Below are 18348 nucleotides of genomic sequence, written 5' to 3'. Positions count from 1 at the left end.
GAATATTATAGCCAGGTCCTGGAGTTCCCAGATCAAGGAGAAAATATTACAAGCAGCCAGGAAGAAACAATTTGAATATTGTGGAAACACAATGAGGATAACATAGGATCTGGCGGCTTCTACCCTGAGGGATTAAAGGGCTTGGAATACGATATTCTGGAGGTCCAAGGAGCTGGGATTAAAACCAAGAATCACCTACCCAGCAAAACTGAGTATCATGTTTGAGGCAAAAATAGGGTCATTCAATGATATAGGGAACTTTCAAACATTCTTGATGAAAAAACAAGAGTTGAATAGGAAATTTGACATTCAGATACAAGAAGCAAGAGCAGCATGAGAAGGTCAACAGGGAAAAGAAATCATAAGGAAACTATCAAAGTTGAACTACTTACATTTCTACATAAAGGCAATAATTGTAACTTATGAAACTCTCTTGATATGAGAATAGTTGAAGGGAATATAAAGATATATATATATATATATGTATACATACATGTAGGAGGGTATATGGGCATATGAATACATATGTGAATGCATATATGTGTGTGTGTGTGTGTGTGTGTGTGTGTGTGTGTGTACAGGTAAACATAGACAGAGGGCACAGGACCAGTTCAATAGGAAAGGAAGATAATTAAAAGGTGAAATTGAGAGGTGAGAGAGGAATATAATGAGAGGAGATGGGGAGAGAAAGAATGGGGTAAACTATCTCACATAGAAGAGGCCAGGGAAAACTGTTATAATGGAGGGGAAGAGCAGGGTATAAATAGGGTATATCACCCTACAGGAGAGTAGGGGGAAATGGATGAGATGGGGGATGATGGAGGGGTGGGCAGGTTGGGTGGGGAGGGAAGTTGGAAGCACACATTTTTGAAAAGGGACATGTCAAAGTAGAGAATAGAACAAGTAGGGGGCAGGATAGGATGCAGGGAAATATAGTCAATCTTTTACAATATACCCACTATGGAAATGTTTTGTGTAGCTACACGTGTATAACCTATATTGAACTGCTTATCTTCCCAGGAAGGGTGGGTGATGAGGGAGCAAGGATCCAAAGTTTTAAAATCAAATGTTTTAAATAAATAAATAAATATATATATATATATATAATTTTTTATATGCAATTGGGAAATAAGATATACAGGTACTGGGGTATAGAGATACATCTTATGCTACTGGAAAGGCGGAGGGAGGATGGGGGAGGATATGGGAGAGAGCAGATTGGGGGAGGGGATATACAGTGGGATCACTCTTTTGAGGTTTTGGGTAGGGGAAAGATGGGGAGAAAAATTGTAACTCAAAATCTTGTGGAAATTAATGATTAAAAATAAACATAAAATTTAATTTAAAAAAAGATGGAACTTCCTGGCACTAGAACTATCCAAAAATAGAATTGACTTCTTTAGGAAGCAGTGCGCTCTCTCTCATCAAAGGACTTCAAGAAAAGACTGAATGAGCATTTGTCAACACTAGTGTAAAGGGTACAATTGTTCAAGGAAGGATTAGACCAAAAGGATACTGATATCCCTTCTAACAATGAAATCCTGTGATTCAAAACAGAATAATGTAGGTGTGAAAGGAGACATGTAAAGTCCAGAGGAAAGAGAATAAGTTCACTGTGGGCTGGTTGGTCAGGGAAGGCTTTGCAAAAGAAGTAGGACTTGCAATGCACCATAAAGAAAGATTAGGATTTAACTAAGCAGAGAGGATGGGCAATACTGATCACACCAAGAAAAAGGTATGAAGAATATGCATATTGTTGCTGTTCAGTCATTTTAGTCATGTCTGACTTTTTGTGATTCCATTTGGGGCTTCTTTGGCAAAGATGCAGGAATGCCATTTCTTTCTACAGCTCATTTTGCAGATGAGGAAGCAAGTCAAAATGACTTGCCTTAGGTCACACAGCTAAATGAGGGCAGGAAGATGGGTCTTCCTGACTTCAGACATGGCATACTATCCACTGCACCTCCTAGCATCACTGACAAGCATACCCAGGGATAGACAATGTCCTGCAATGTTCGGAAAGCAGTTAGTAAGCATGGTTCTTGGTGGTTCTATCATCATTGTCATCAGTCTTTTTATTATCATTAAGCAAAAGTTAAACATATTAAAAAATCTCAAATGATTCTCATACTCCAAAATTCATTAAAAGAGCTTTTCTAGGAAGGACACATTTCCTTTTCCTTGGTGTAATATTTTTTGAAACAAAAGCAAAGAACCACACATATTTTACCACCAAACACTTTATTCTTTTGCAAGGGGAATAACTGCATAAGATGCTTTCACTGGCCAGGTGCTGAAAGACCCTTATTCACAAACTACCTCTTCATAAAGTAAGGCTACCACTTGCTAGGTTTGCCATTCTGAGGACAAGAGAGGTTCTTATAATTCCTTAACCCAGTTTCTTACCATGGTAATTGTAAATAGAGATCATCACTTCATTATACTTCTTGTTTTCTGGTTTGGCACAAATTTCCAAAAGGAAAACTTGACTCTGCAAGAATAGGAAAATAAGCAATAAAAAATAGACACATTTTTATCCTTGGATTTTTGAAGCACACTTTTCAAATTTCCTTACACATTGAAAAATATAGGCTTAAGGATATCAAGGTTCACTTGACCTTTTTCTTGATTTCATCATTCTCAAAGAAGACATAATCACTCATATTTCTCCTACTATGTTTTTAGCATTTGTGTTACATCTTCTGATTACTCACATTGCTTTCCAATCTTGTTGTCTAACTTAAAGTTTTAGCTATTATTTATTTATTATTTGTTTTACAAAATTAAAAAGGAGACATAGGATTTGAAGTAATAAATAGATTCATACATGATATCTTCTTTTTTGTTTCTTTTGGGGCTATAGCTTTAAACTGACTTCTGAAGGTTAATAGTATCATATATTTATTCAATTGTTCCATATCAAGTTTTGTGAAAAGGAGAACTAAGGCTGCATCTTGCTGGACAGACTTTAGTTTGGAATGAGCTGTCATTAGTGACTTCCATCAGAGATCTCAGCACTTCCAGTCTGGAAGCCAGGGTCACTTGTTCTCATTGGAGTGGAGGAGGATAAGTGTTGGAGAGATAGATAGAAAACACATTACAAAGGTTTTAAAATGTCAGGCTTTTATATCACATATATATATATATATATATATATCAGAGGCATGATTTAACCCCAGATCCTCTTATGCAAAGCCTATGTATTTTCTAATATATCAATGCTATCTCTAAGTGATACAAATATCCCACAGTCTTTAGAAGTAGAGGAGTATTTGATGAATATTCATTTTAATTCTCTGACTTTGAATTTGGGAAGTTGCCATAGAATTATTTTGAAACTACGTACTTCAAAAAGGTCTTGATAGAGTTAATAGATTTAGACACTATGTGATTTCTCAATAAGAAATCAAAATAAAAGGATATGAAGTCAGCAGAACAAGGGGCAGGTTCAGGAGCAAGCAGCAGCTATATGGCTCCAATACCAGGAGCAGAGGGGGATCTCGGTGTCAACATCTAGCCCATCCCATAAAAAAATAACCAATGTAGGAATCCCAGACCAAAAGGGGAATCAGCACTTTCATCACTATGAACCAGCAGAACTTTCTATCTGTCTGATTTGGCCTGAGTCAAGTACCTTTCTGTTATTGTTCTGACAGGTCAGAAACTTGAAGAGCTCAGACCAGGGGGCAGTACTCAGACCACTTTGAGAGCACAAGGTCACTCAGGCCTTGTATAAGACCACTTTGAGAGTGCAGAAAACTTGTAGGTCTCCAATCTGTTCCTGAAACACAACACTCAGTATTCCAAAAAAGAAAACCAGAAACAGGACTAACACAGGCCTTCCTTCAAGAAGTGTAGAAGACCTCAGCCCTAACATTAAGTATAAAGTCAGGAAGTAGACTAGAAGAATATGCAAACAAAAAGGAACTGCATTCTAATGAGCTATTAAGATGACAAGGACCCTCAAGTCACATACACTCTAGAAGACAATGATTATAAGACACCTATAAATGATGCTTTAGAGAAAAGCACAGCTAAGTGTTTGGTTTTTTGGAGTTGATTTTTTTTTTGCTTTTTGGTGGGGGGAAGGCAGGGCAATTGGACTTAAGTGACTTGCTCAAGGTCACACGGCAAGTAAGTGTTAAGTGTCTGAGGCCAGATTTGAACTCAGATCTTCCAGAGCCAGTACCATCTAGCTTCCTCCGAAGTATTTGTTTTTAACAAATGGAATGAGAGAACTTGAGGGGGAAAAAAACAGGAAAAGAAATAAGAGCTATGGAGAAAGAAGAATTGCAAAGGGAATATACAGCTTGGTACAAGTACAAAATTGTTGCCATGTAACAAATTCCCTCAAAATTAGAATTGGCCAATGACTCCATGAGGCAATAGGAAATATTGAAACAAAGAAAAAAAGGCTGAAAACACAAAAGGAAATGCAAAAATCTCATAACAAAAAATAACTGACTTGGAAAGCTGGTGAAGGCAGGAGAAAAAAAGACTATCTGAATACCATGACCAAAAAAATGAGCCTAGATAGCCTATTTCAAGAAATCTGAAAAGAATACTGCCCAAATTTGTTAGAAGCAGAGGGCATTGTAGGAATATAAAATAATCCACCATCTACCAAAAGATATCCCAAAATGAAGACTTTCAAGAACTTAATTGCCAAAATTCTGAGCTTCAAGGTCAAAAAAAAATCGCTTCAAGCAAGTCAGAAAGAAAGAGTTCAAGTACCAAGGAGCCACAGTCAGGATCACACATGACAAAACAGCCACCTCTATAAAGGAGTGTAGAACTTGAAATATGATATTCCAAAAGACAAAGAATATGGACTTATAGACAAGAATATCATACCCAGTAAACCTGAATATAATGTTACAGATATATAATAAAAAGGTCCTTTAGTTGAATAGAAGACTCATAAGCATTCCTGTTGAACAAAACAGATCTATGGAGAAACTTAAAAATTTGAATGCTGGAATGAAGAGCAACATAAAAAGTTAAATATGAGTGAACCATGATAAAGGAAGGATAAATCATTCACATTCAAAGGTGGTGGGATGATACATTTGTGCTCTCTGAACCCTGCCATCATAAAAGGAATCCAAATAGACAAGTCCTGAGAATGGTTCTGTTATGTCTTGATCTTGATCTTAAGTGGTGAAAAGAAAGAGGGAGATAAATACACTGGGTTGGGGATGGGAAGGGAGGAAGATTGGGGGAAATTATCTCATATAATCAGAGTGCACAAGTAGACATTTATACAAATAAGGAGGAGGGCATGAGAGGAAGAGCTAACACTTGAACCTCACTCTTATCTGAACTGGTCAAAGAAGAATACACACACACACATACAAAGTTGATTACAGAAATACATTTCACTCAACAGGCAAATAAGAGGGAAAGGTGTGAAGAGGGAATGGGGAATAAGAGAAAGGGTACATGAAGGGAAGACCTAAGCAAAACAAACTCTAAGGTTGTACAAAATTATTTATAAATCTTTTTGAGGTGGCTAAGAATGGGAATCTGAGGGGATTTCCATAATTTGAAGAATGGCAAAAAAAGTTATGATACATAAATATGATGGAATACTATCTAAACTCTGATAAGTGTAATAATGAATAAGAATTCTAGTGGTCTGAGGAAACATGCTACCCATCTCCCAATAGAGAGATAACTTGGAATGCAAAATGAGGCTAATTGGGGGGGGGGGTTGGGGGCGGGAATATGAACATTTCCTTTTGATTGATCATCCATGTGTGTAATGGGTTTTATTTTTCTTGAAAGTGGAGGTTAATATGGGAGAGTGAAGAGATGGATCTTGATTAATTTAATTAAAACAAATAAATACTCTGAAAAATAAATGAGAACTCTATATAAAAGAATTAGAAATGGAGAGACTGAGACTTGAAAAGAGAATTAATAATTTAATAAAAAGTCTCACCTGTAACAGACAACTTGAAAACTAGTGTGGACAAAACAGAGTTAATGACTCTATGGGACAACAACAACAACAAAAAAAAACATTAAAAATAAAGTCAAAAGACACCTATCAAATTAGTTAAAATGATAGAAGGGGGAAATGATAAATGGCAGGGGGAGGGGGAATTGGAATATTAATACACTGTTGGTGGAATTGTAAAGTGATCCAACCATTTGGAGCAATCTGGAGTTATGCCCAAAGAGACATAAAACTGTGTATACCCTTAGATGTAGCAATATCACTAGCATGTCTGTTTTCAAGATAATCAGGGGAAAAGGAAAAGAATCTATATGTTTTAAAATATTTATAGCTACTCTCTTTGTGGTAACAAAGAATTGAAAATTGCAGAGATGAAATCAGTTGGGAAATGGCTAAACAAGTCATGGTATATGATAGTGTGGGAATGCTACTGTACTGTAAGAAATAATGAGTTGGTTGATTTTAGAAAAACATGGAAAGACTTGCACAAAATAATGAAGAGCTAAATGAGCAGAACCAAAAGAACACTGTACATAGAGATATTGTCTGAAGAAAAGTTGTGAACAACCAAGTTACTCTGACTACTATAAATAGTCAAATCAACTATCAAAATGACCTATGAAAGAAGATGCTATCCATCTTCAAAGAATTGAGAAATAGAAGTACACATAATATGAATTTACATATATTTATGAATCTGTGTGAAATGGTGGTCTTTTCTAATGCAAGGTGGGGGAAGGGAAGGAGACAGATTAGTTAAAATGGAACAAAGAAATAATTTTTTAAAAAGAATTTATTTTTGCTTTTTTTTTGGAGGGGGAAGTCAGGGCAACTGGGGTTAAGTGACTTGCCCAAGGTCACACAGCTAGTAAGTGTTAAGTATCTGAAGCCGGATTTTAATTCAGGTTCTCATGACTCCAGGGCCAGTGCTCTATTCACTGTGCCACCTAGCTGCCCCCATAAATTAATTTTTAAAAATACTGGAAACAATTGTGCCTAGCCATATTCCAGGAAAATTAATTATATAGATGTTAATTTTAGAAATAAAATTCTAGGATTAGTACAATAAGAAATATAGGTCCTAAATAACCAAATATGATAAAAAAAATTAATGTCATAAATACAATCTCTCTGTCTCTCTACTTCTCTGTCTCTCTCTCTCTCTCTCTCTCTGTCTCTCTCTCTCTCCCCCTTTCCCTCTCCCTCATACATACATAAACAGACACACACACACACACACACACACACACACAGGCCTGATAAATTTACAAGTGAATTCTGTCAAACATCCAAAAACAACTTATTCCTATAAAACAAACTATTTGCAAAAATAAAAATCTTTTAAAAATATGATCTTGACATTTAATCCAGGGAGAGTCAAAACAGAGAAAAATAACAAGAGACTGCTTAATGAATATCAATGTAAAAAAATTTAGACAAAATATTAGTAAAGAGTTTACAACAACAAATCAGAAGGATCATACACTGTAACCAGATTGTATTTACACTAGGATTTCAGCTTTGGTTCAACATTAGCAAAACTATCAATATAATAGACTTTATTGCTAACAAAAAATAAAAATCATAATTATATCAATAGATACAGAAAAAAAGCTTTTTATAAAATACAATGTCCATTACTGTGTTTCTTAATACTAGTATATATGGGAATAAATGAGCCTTTCTTTTCTATATTATCAAGAATCTATCAAAAACTAAAAGCCATAATTAGCTTTTAATTGGGATAAAATATAGGTCTTTCTTAAGATCACAGGATAAGCAAGGGTTCCTATTATCACTACTAATATGAATGATACCACCTAAATTAATTATTCAGTGCCCTCCCAATCAAAGGACCAAAGAATTACTTCTAGAAACAGAAAAAAATAATAATTAAATTCATCTGGTGGAACAAAAGGTCAAGAATCTCAAAGGAAATAATGAAAACAAGGAGGGATGAATGTAAATCTCAAACTATACTACAAATCAATAATGATCAAATCATTTATTGTTGGTTAAAAATAGAAGGTGTGGCCAGGTGGCTCAGCGAGTAAGAGCACTGGCTCCAGTGCCGGGATGACCTGGATCAAATCCGGGCTCAGATACTCAGCACCACACCCAGAAATAACTGGCCATGTAACCTTGAGCAAGTTACTTAACCCCGATTGCTTTAAAAAAAATAGAAAAAATTATCAGTGGAACAGATTACTATTTAAATGTACACATGCATATTAATCTAGTAGTCTAGTCTTCAGTAAAGTAAGGAATCCAAGTAATAGAATAAAGATTCACAATTAATAAAAACTTCTAAGAAAACTAGAAAACAGTCTAATGAGAATTAGGCTTAGAGTAATAGTTCAAATGATATAATATGATAAACTGTATATAACTTAAAAAATAAAAGACCAGATGAAAATTGTATATGTAATTTAGAAATAAATGATCACAAGGACAAGAAAGGGAAAAGAAGAGATCACCTTACCTCAATTAAGGATAGAGATAATGGGTTGGCCAAACAGGGGATAGAGAGTATCACAGAAGATAGAGTGAATAATTTTTATAAAATAAAATTTAAAAATTATTGGACAACAAAACCAGTGCATCTAAAATTATCAGGAAAAGTCAACAGGAGAAAATTTCTTTCCAGTATTTTTTTTCTTGTGTAGGTATCTTTTCCAAAATATGTAAGGATATATTTCAAATTTCTAAGATTTAGAACCATTTCCCAATGGGCAAATGGTCAAAAATTATATGAACAGTTCTCAAAGAAAACCAATTTATCTATAGTTATTTTTATAAATGTTCCAAATCACCAATAAAGAAATGAAAAGTAAAGTAATTCTGAAGTTCTACTTCATATAATACTGGCAAAGATGAGGGAAAGAAAGGAAAATTACAAATGATAAAATGGCTGCAGGAAAACAAGAATATTAATGAACTGTTGGTGGAATTCTTAATTTGTGCAGTCATTCTAGAAATATGTTCAGAAAATCACCAAACTGTGAATGTCCTTTGACCAGTGATTCCACTACTAGGCCTATATTCCAAAGAGATCTAATAAAAACACTTATGCTGGATTTTTTTTATACTGGAAAAGAACTGGAAATTAAGGGAGTGTCCATCAATTAAAGAATGGCTGAAAAATTATAGTTTATGGATGTAATGGAATATTAGTACACTGTAAGAAATGAAGAATGAGACATTATGTGAAATCTGACAAAACTTATATGAAATGATACAGAATGCTGTAAACAGAACTAGGATAACTATATAATAAAGACAAAATTTGATATAAGCATATAATAAATAATATAATTTAAATAAATATATTAAATAATATAATATAAAAATAAATAATATAATAAATAGAACAACAACAATTAAAATATAATAAAAACAAGATTTACAAAGTCTGATTAGTATAATGGCCAGCCATGATTCCAGAGGTGAATTATAAGACAATCTACCCCCCTTCACAGAGAAGTTATGGATTCAATATACAGACAAAGACATACATTTTGGACAAAGCCAATGAAGTTTTTTGCTTTGCCTGATTTTGTATGGCTGTTATAACATCTCTCTCTCTCTCTCTCTCTCTCTCTCTCTCTCTCTCTCTCTCTCTTTCTCTCTCTCCACCCCCCCCATCCTTTCTAGGGGAGAGGGGTTCCAGTGGAGATGAGAGCAAGATGGGAGAAATAGAAGGTAAATGCTTATTAACTGGAAAAAATAATAGTTCCCCAAAATATTCTACTCCATAAAGAAAAGACTACTGACTCATTCACTAATAGTAGGACATTTTATTTGATCTATTTTTCCATAGATAATAATAGAATTTCATTAATCCATCCACAATTTCTTGTTCAGTATTTTATAAAACACCCGTTTATAACATAACTTCTAGTGCCTTTTCCCTTTGCACCTTCACCCACTTAAAAAAACAAGTATTCTCAGAGAACATAAGGCTTAGTGAATAAGTATTTTTCCTTGGAGCTAGAAAGACTGGAGTTCAAGTTCTCCTGCCCCATATTGTCATATGACTCTTAACCTCTCAGTTCTCTAGGTAACTCTCTAAGAATCTGATGTTTCAAGGAAGATGGTGACCTCGATTGGTAGAGGTATCTTTCTCATTGACAGGAGTGTCTTCATCTGGGAGTTCTCTATACTAATGAAATCAGAGGTCAGTTCTGATCCCATCCCTTTTTATATACCTGTATCTGTCTTCACTCTCTCCACCAATAGGATGTGAGTTCCTTGGGGAAAGGAACATTTCCACTTTTGTCATTGTTTTCCCAGACTGGCCTCATCACAGTTCCTACAATACCTTTTATATAGTAGGACACTTCCTAGATGCAAGCTGATTAATGGATGGATGGATGAACCAATGTTAGTGATGTGACACAAAGGTAGAAGATAAACAGGATCTAAACCTGCAAGTCTGACCCCTTTTCTACCATTGTATAAGCAATAAGCTACAGATAACCATAGAAGGAAAGATATTCTCTGTTTACCATGCAATGATGCCCTTTCACAGTTTTCTAAATAATCTTTTATTTAATCCTCATTCCATAGGAGGAGAAATACGATAGTGTTATGGACAATAGTACAGTGAGAAAAATTGGGTTTGGAATCAGAGATTCTGGGTTCTAATCCTCCCTTTGACATTTGCCATCCCAGAACTTCCATAAAATGACTATTGTACTACATGAATCCTGAGATCCCTTCCAGTCCTAGATCTGTGATCCTGTGATCAACTCTCATCTATACCAGCGAAAAGGAATGACTAGATCAGATAACTGAAATTTACAAATATTCCTCCTGGTTAAATTATAACTTGAATCCAGCCTAGCTATTCAATGTACAGGATTCAGAAGGATTCTCAGGCCAGCAGTGAAACAGCAAGGGTAAAGAATAGTTCCTCCATTACTCAAAGATACTCAGGAGTTCCCTGTGCTTGTAGCAATATTGAAAAACACTGTAAGTATTCATTAGAACAAATCATTATCTTTCTATTTTTCTCATAATGTGCGTAGTTTTTCCTTTTAAAATATCTATACCCATTTTTTTTTCATTTCATTCAAAAGCCATATATTCCCCCTGACTCCAGGAAATAGTTCTTTTTTTTCTAAGACTGAGCATGTAATTATTCAGAAAGTAGGCTGTTCTACAAATGTGCTTCCTTTATGTTTCTCTTATTTTCTTTCTTCCACAGCTTGAGACTATGAAGTATTGGTGTTACTCTTCAAGAGACTATTGTTAGCACTTATGAGTTTTAGGGCTCTGGGCTGCTTACCCTCAGGTACACAGACAATAACATTTCACCTTCTCCTATCACTACAGTTCACTTTTATTCCTTCTCCACCATGACCTTACAGCCTTCTTCAGTATAACATTCTTTTGTGACTATTGTACTCCTAACTTTTTATGATTCGACACAATGCAGGTTTATTCTGTCCTGGCTCTTTGCTCCCATCTCGGCAGTGCCTGACTTTCTGTAATAGATGGTAAATGTGGGGTTCTTTTCATTAAAAGTAATCTTTTTCAATGCACAGTCTTTGAAATCTGCTGATTTGTTATGCATGTTTGAGAAAGAATTAGACTTGTGAAAGTTGGTGCATGCTGTTTCAATAGGGCCCTGTGTATAATATGTGGAGGTTTGTGTCTACAAAGAGAAAGGACAAATGGCTTCTCCCTGGTTGCAAAGATTTACAAAATGGAAGCAAGCATGGCAGCTGACACTGAGGAGAGAATAAAAACCAGAAAACTAATAAGAAAATGGGGCCTCTCTCAGACTAGTCCCCAACATGTTTGTCACTTCTCCTGGGGTAGGTCTAGAGGTCTATGACCAAATCTTATATATAAGAGATTTGGGCCATTCGAAATAAGCTCAGTAATTCAACTGTATAGCAAGGACCTAAGCATATGGGTACTGCTATTAAAAGGAATAAATTAATGATCCAGAGTGGATCAGATGGCACAATTGTTTTGGTCCTCATTCCAGGACACTTCAGCCAAATAACCATTGCTTACAATTAGTGAGTGTGGTGTCCTAGAATCTCTCTATAACACCTAGTTAAGCCCACTAACATTTATGAATTCAGCCACACCGTGAGCACTGGGACTAACCCAGCCCTAAAAAAAGGAAACACAAGGACCCTTGAATGTAGTCCGATGTTTCAGCATCAACTCAGTTTTGCTGTTGTTTTCACTCTAGTCTCATGTTCCAGTAACAGGAATCTTGCCTTGTTCTATATGATCAAGCACCCACATCGTACCTGTTGCCAATAACTGAGTGCCTCTTAGTCACCTATGTCTGAATACCCTACTTGGTTTCCTCCCCAGATCTTTAGGGACTAGGGCCTTGTCTTTAATTTTGTCAAGTCCAACAAGACACTGGGTCAAATGAGCATAGATTCAGACTTGGAAGATACATCAGGGGCTATTAGGCAAAATTAATCATTTTACAGAGGAAAATAAAACTAGACTCAGAGATGGTAAGTGATGTCCTCAAGGTCACACAAATAGTAGTTAGCTGAGATTGAATTTGAACTAGTCTTCTGATTCCAAATTCCAGTGGGTTTTTTTTCACTGCACTGTGCTGTTCTAGAACCACAGTTACTGTGGTGGGATCCCTCACCTTGCTGATGCTGACTGGCTCCCTAGACTTCTACCTGTTACCAGTTGCTAGATTCAAACTGATATCACGAGATATTAAAGGATCATTGCAGAGGTAGAAGGGACTTTAGAGATTATCTCCAGGGTTTTTAGCCTGGGTTTCATAAATTTTTTTTGTAAAATTTTTAACTATTTCATGTCATTTATTTCCTCTGTTATCCAATGTAATTATTTTATTATATTTAAAAATATTATTCTGAGAAAGGTTTCACCGGGCTGCCAAAAGGGGTTATAATACAGAGTACAAGGCTAAGAATTCCTGATCCAAAAGAACTGATTTCCTTCCCTACTTCACCCCCAAACCTTCCTCCCCCTACATACATTTTATAGATGAGGAAACTGAGGTCCCCAGCAGTGTCAGGGATAGAGTGCTAGGCTGGAGTCAGTAAGAACTGGATTTAAATCCTCCCTCTGGTGCCTATTATTGGCATATCCAAGGGCAAGTCAGTTATTCTTTCTCAGACTTCATTTTCACATTTGAGAAATGGGTATAATAAAGTTAGTAGAACTACCCTTACTGGGTTATTGTGAGTCTCCAATGACACAATGTATACAGAATGTTTTGAAAACTTTACAATATTGTATACTAGCTATTATCATTATCTGAGTTAGTTAAGGTTACACAAATAGTTCTGTAATTGAACTAGGATTCAAACTTAGGCCTCCTGACTTTATTATCCAGTGCACTTTCCATGGCATCACATTATCTCACAAATCATCCACTTGCTTTGATATTGACCTGTTGCATATGCCAAAACTTCCTAGCATCGACCACCATTTATGCCAGGGACTGTAGGAAAACTCTCATAACTCCTATATGGATTCCTCATGTTTCTTCCACTGAAACTGGGCCATGAGACATCTGTATAGTCTCTAGGTCCTGGTGATTCCTACTCTGGTCCTTCTTACTGACTGCTAAGTCCTGGGTCTAAGCATTGAACCAGACCTGTGATTTCATTGGTTTAGCAAACTTCTAATGATGAAACACACTCTACCACTACAGATTGACATCAGCTCTGCAATTTACAGTCTGAGTAAGTTGCTCAGGGAACTGAAAAGTAGAGTTACTTGCCCAGGATCACAGTCAGTACGTACAGAGGTAAAACTCAAGCCTAGGTGCTTTGTTTTGTTTTGTTTTATTTTTTAATTCTTGAAGCCACTATGCCATGTTCCCTACTTCTAAGCATTATACTTTTTAAAAAATAACTTTTATGCACAGGTATAATGTAAACAACAAATAATTAATGAATCAGACTCATATATATTTAAGCTTCTCTGTTATAAGTTAGACACTTCTGTAAGATAAATTAACTCCATTTTATTCACTAGAACACTAATTTACTGAATGGCATCCTAATTCTTCTGTCAGGATCTGCCAGTCTCAGAAGACTGACTATCACATTAAGGCTCTGCTGATGGATTTGTGAATTTGTACAGTTATTATGGAAAGCAATTTGGATCTGTGCCCAAAAAGTCACTAAACTATGCATATTCTTGGACTCAGTGATATCACTACTAGTCTGGTGCCTCAAAGAGATAAAAGAAATAGGGAAATGACCTATTTGTGATATATGTGTGCCTGTCTATATGTGTATGCATGTATGTGTATATGTCTGTGTGTGTACACACACACACACACACACACACACACTCTTTTTGTAGTGACAAAGATATGGACACTCAGAGGATTCCCATCAATTGGACAATGGTCAAACAAATTGCAGTATACAAATATAATTAAATATTATTGTAGTGTAGGAAATTATTCAAAGTATAGTTTCAGAAAAATAAATGAAAATGTATATGAACTGATATAGAACAAAGTGAGCAGAACCAGGAGAACAATTTTTATACTAAAAATATTTTAAAGACAAACAACTTTGAAAGATTAAAAACTCTGATCAATGCAATGACTATCCACAGTTACAGAGGATGGATGATGAAGCATGTTACATACTTTCTCATAAGGAGAGTAATAAGATGGAAATAGTCAATATAGGACTTTGTTTTGCTCAACTATGCATATTTGTTCCAAAGGTTTTGGGTTCTGTGTGTGTGTGTGTGTGTGTGTGTGTGTCCCAGTAGGGTAGAGGAGGCTTGTTGGGGAGAAAATAAATGTTGCTTAGTTTTAAAAATTAAATAAAAAAAAACAAAAAAATTAAGTGCAAGCAAACAGAAAAAGACTGCCTATAAAGAACTGTTGTCCTTTCATTTACCTCACTCCATAATTCCTCCAGGTATGTTTTATTGCTTTGACCAATAGATTACTTATATTTAATTATGAACATTTCCTTACAAGTATATAAAAGCTTCTTGACTAAAGCAAAGAATTTGTCAGATTATCTTGGCCTTTCTTGATGATATTGGCTTTTACTGGCTCTCCAATTTGCTTTATCTTGCATGTTCATCTCAAATAAATCTATTGGCCTTTTTCCACACTTACCTTATTCTTCCCCATGTAATGTGTGGTCTACATTTAAGTTTTAAATATTGAAACCATAAGTAGCAATGGATCATAAATGCAAGGCAAGAAGTGGGACCAAGACAGCTTAGAGTGTAGGAGAAAATATACACATGATAGCAAATAGGATCTAGTAAAAGGCCTGAAAGATTGTCATCAAAGTAGAAGTAGTGGCATGAAAATATATGAGCAGACACAGGGGCATGTGCTCAGGTAATAAAGATCAAATAAAGTCCAATTTAATTAGCAATCAATTAAGCATTTATGGCACTATGTTAAGCACTGGGACAGAAAGAAAGAGAAAGAACAGTTTCTGACCTCAGAGGGCTCATGTTCTAATGGGGAAGACAACATATATAAATCAGAATAGAAACAGATAGAGTAGCCATATGTTTACAAAAGAGGGGTTGACATAATCAGTGGGGAATGGGGGAAGTCTACCTAGAGGAAATAATGCAAGAACTGAGTCTCAAAAGAAATCATGGTGACTGTGAGGACAAACATTCCAAGGATGAAGAGGAGTCCATGGAAATTCACCATGACAAAAGGTGGAGTATAATGTGTGACAAACAGCAAGAAAACGAGGATGATGACATCATATCACAAAGTATGTGAATGGCAACAAAAGGTAAAAAGACTGGAAAGGTAGGAAAGGGCTCAGTTTTGAAGCACTCTAAATACCACAGAGGATTTTATATTCAATCGTGGGGGCAACAGGGAACTAGGTGAATTTATTAAGTAAATCATGACATGGTCAGACCTATGTTTTAGGAAGATCACTTTGGAAGCTCAATGGAGGATGGATATGAGTAAAGAGAAACTTATAACTTTATTGCAATAGTTCAAGCAAGAGGTGATGAGAGCTTGAACTGGGGGAGTAGATGTGTGAATGTGGAGAGAGAGATTTTGAGAAATACTGCAAAGAAATAATTTAAAAGATTTAGTAGCAACTGATTGGATATATGGTATAAACAAGAGCCAATAACTGAAGATCACGAGGTTGAGAAGCTAGATTACTGGAGGGATTCTCAATATTAGTAGAGAAATTTAAAAGAGAGGAGGATTTGGGAAGAGAGATAATGACATGTTGAGTGTGAGATGCTTATAAAACCTGAGTTAGAAATGTTGGTGATATGGTACTGCAACTCAGAAAAATGTCTCACTTTAGATAAATAGATCTGATAATTATCTTCATAGAAATGATAATTGAATTCATGGATGCTGATAAGCTCCCAAAATGAGATAATATAGAGAGATAAGAGTAAAGTCAATGTCAAGGTCAAGTAGAGTCAAGGTCAGAGTCTTAAGGGACACCTAAACTAAATTAGATGAAGATTCAGAAGAAGAAAAAACAGAGAAAGAGCAACCAGACAGGTAGGAAACAATCAAGATAAATCAGTTACAGAAACCCAGTGAAGAGAAACCATCCAGGAAGAGATCTACAGTGACAAATACTACAGGGAAGACAAGAAGAATAAGCATCAAGAAGGTCTTTAGATTTAGCGATTAAAATCATAGTAATTTTGGAAATAAAAGCATGACTTAAAAATGACATCAGAAGACAGATTGGAGAGGGTTTAGAAGAGAATAAAAGAAGTGGTTTCATAAACTGTAGTTAACTTTTTCAAAGAATTTGGTTGATAACGAGAGGAGAGATATAGGACAATAGGTGGCACACATGCTAGGATGTAATGGGAGATTTTAAAGGATGGGAAGATTTGGGCAGGGAAGGAACCACTAAACAGGGAGATTAGAGAGTGAAAACAATGTTGGAGACAATCTGCTAGAGAAGATGGGGAGGGAATAAGATCAGTAATACATGTAGAGGGATTATTGATTTTTTTAAAGGAGTCCATCTCTGTCAATCAACAATCATTTCTTAAGCACCTACTGTGTGCTAGACACTGAGTATACAAATACAAGCAATGAAACAATCCAACAAACCTTATTCACAAAGAATTTATTTTCTAACCAAGCATACAGAAAGGGGACAGACACAGACAGACAGACAGACAGACAGATAGATAGATAGATAGATAGATAGATGAATAGATAGATAGATATGGAATAAATATCAACTGAATAAATACAAATAAATGTGAAATTGTTAAATACAAGACTGTATGAGAAGGGTACAAGCATTTGGGAAAGTCAAAAAAGGCTTCATATGGTGCTTTAACTTCTTCTTGAACGCAGAGAGATGTTATAAAGTTGAATGAATGTTTCTAAGCATGGGGGGAAATCAGTGCAAAGACAGGGAGATAGAATATATTACATGTGGGGAATGGAGAAAAGGCCAGTTAGCTGAATCACAATGCTAGGAGGGTACAATGTACTATGATACCAGAAAAATGGTTTGGAACAAGATTGAGGATGAAGAGAAGTAGTGGCATGAGAAGCTTAATGAAAGAAGATAAAACCTGGAATAACTGCTGTGGTGCGTGAAATAGGGAGTCAATTAGGGAGGAAGAGCAGGAACCCAGCTGAGTTTAACTAGCATGAATTTTAGTGGACCTAGTCAGCACAGTTTAACAACTTCTCCAAGTTCAAATCAGAATCACGTGCATGGTAGTGAAGGAGGCAAGATCAGAAATAGGACAAGTGAACAAAGGATTCAAGAATAGAGAATCATTAAACTGATTTACCAAAGGGACAAGATTGATAAAGAAGGAGAATGAAGCTAGAGCAGGGCTGTTGACTGAGTATAGTCTTGAAAATGGAGGGATTAGAGGTCTTGGTGATGACAAAAATAGTTTTAGGAGGACTAAGTAAATGATGATGAACAAATAAAGGATAGTAATAATTATTGAACATGACGTTGGAATACCTATGGGTGATGACAAGACTAAGGGTATGAGTATTCCAATGTGTAGCTGAGGTGAAGCAGAGTAATAGGTTATGTACAGAATTTGAGCAAGTTGATCAACTGGAAAGTTGAGGTATTTAAGGAAACATCAATATCTAAGTGAAAGTCCAAAGAATGAAAGGAACTGGGGTATAAAGGAAGACTATGATTTGGACCCTGGTTTTTCTGTGGCAAGAAACTAGACAGTGGCGGGGCGGCCAGGTAGCACAGCGAGTAAGAGAACTGGCTCCAGTGTTGGGATGACCTGGATCAAATCCGGGCTCAGATACTCAGCACCACACCCAGAAATAACTGGCCATGTAACCTTGAGCAAGTTACTTAACCCCGATTGCTTTATAAAAAAGAAAGAAAGAAAGAAAGAAAGAAAGAAAGAAAGAAAGAAAGAAA

The sequence above is a fragment of the Petaurus breviceps genome, unplaced genomic scaffold (genome assembly GCF_028583685.1).
Source record: "Petaurus breviceps papuanus isolate PSGF00001 unplaced genomic scaffold, PetGlider_PUasm1.0 38, whole genome shotgun sequence".
Lineage (NCBI taxonomy): Eukaryota > Metazoa > Chordata > Mammalia > Diprotodontia > Petauridae > Petaurus > Petaurus breviceps.
Note: the sequence above shows the minus strand (reverse complement) of the source record.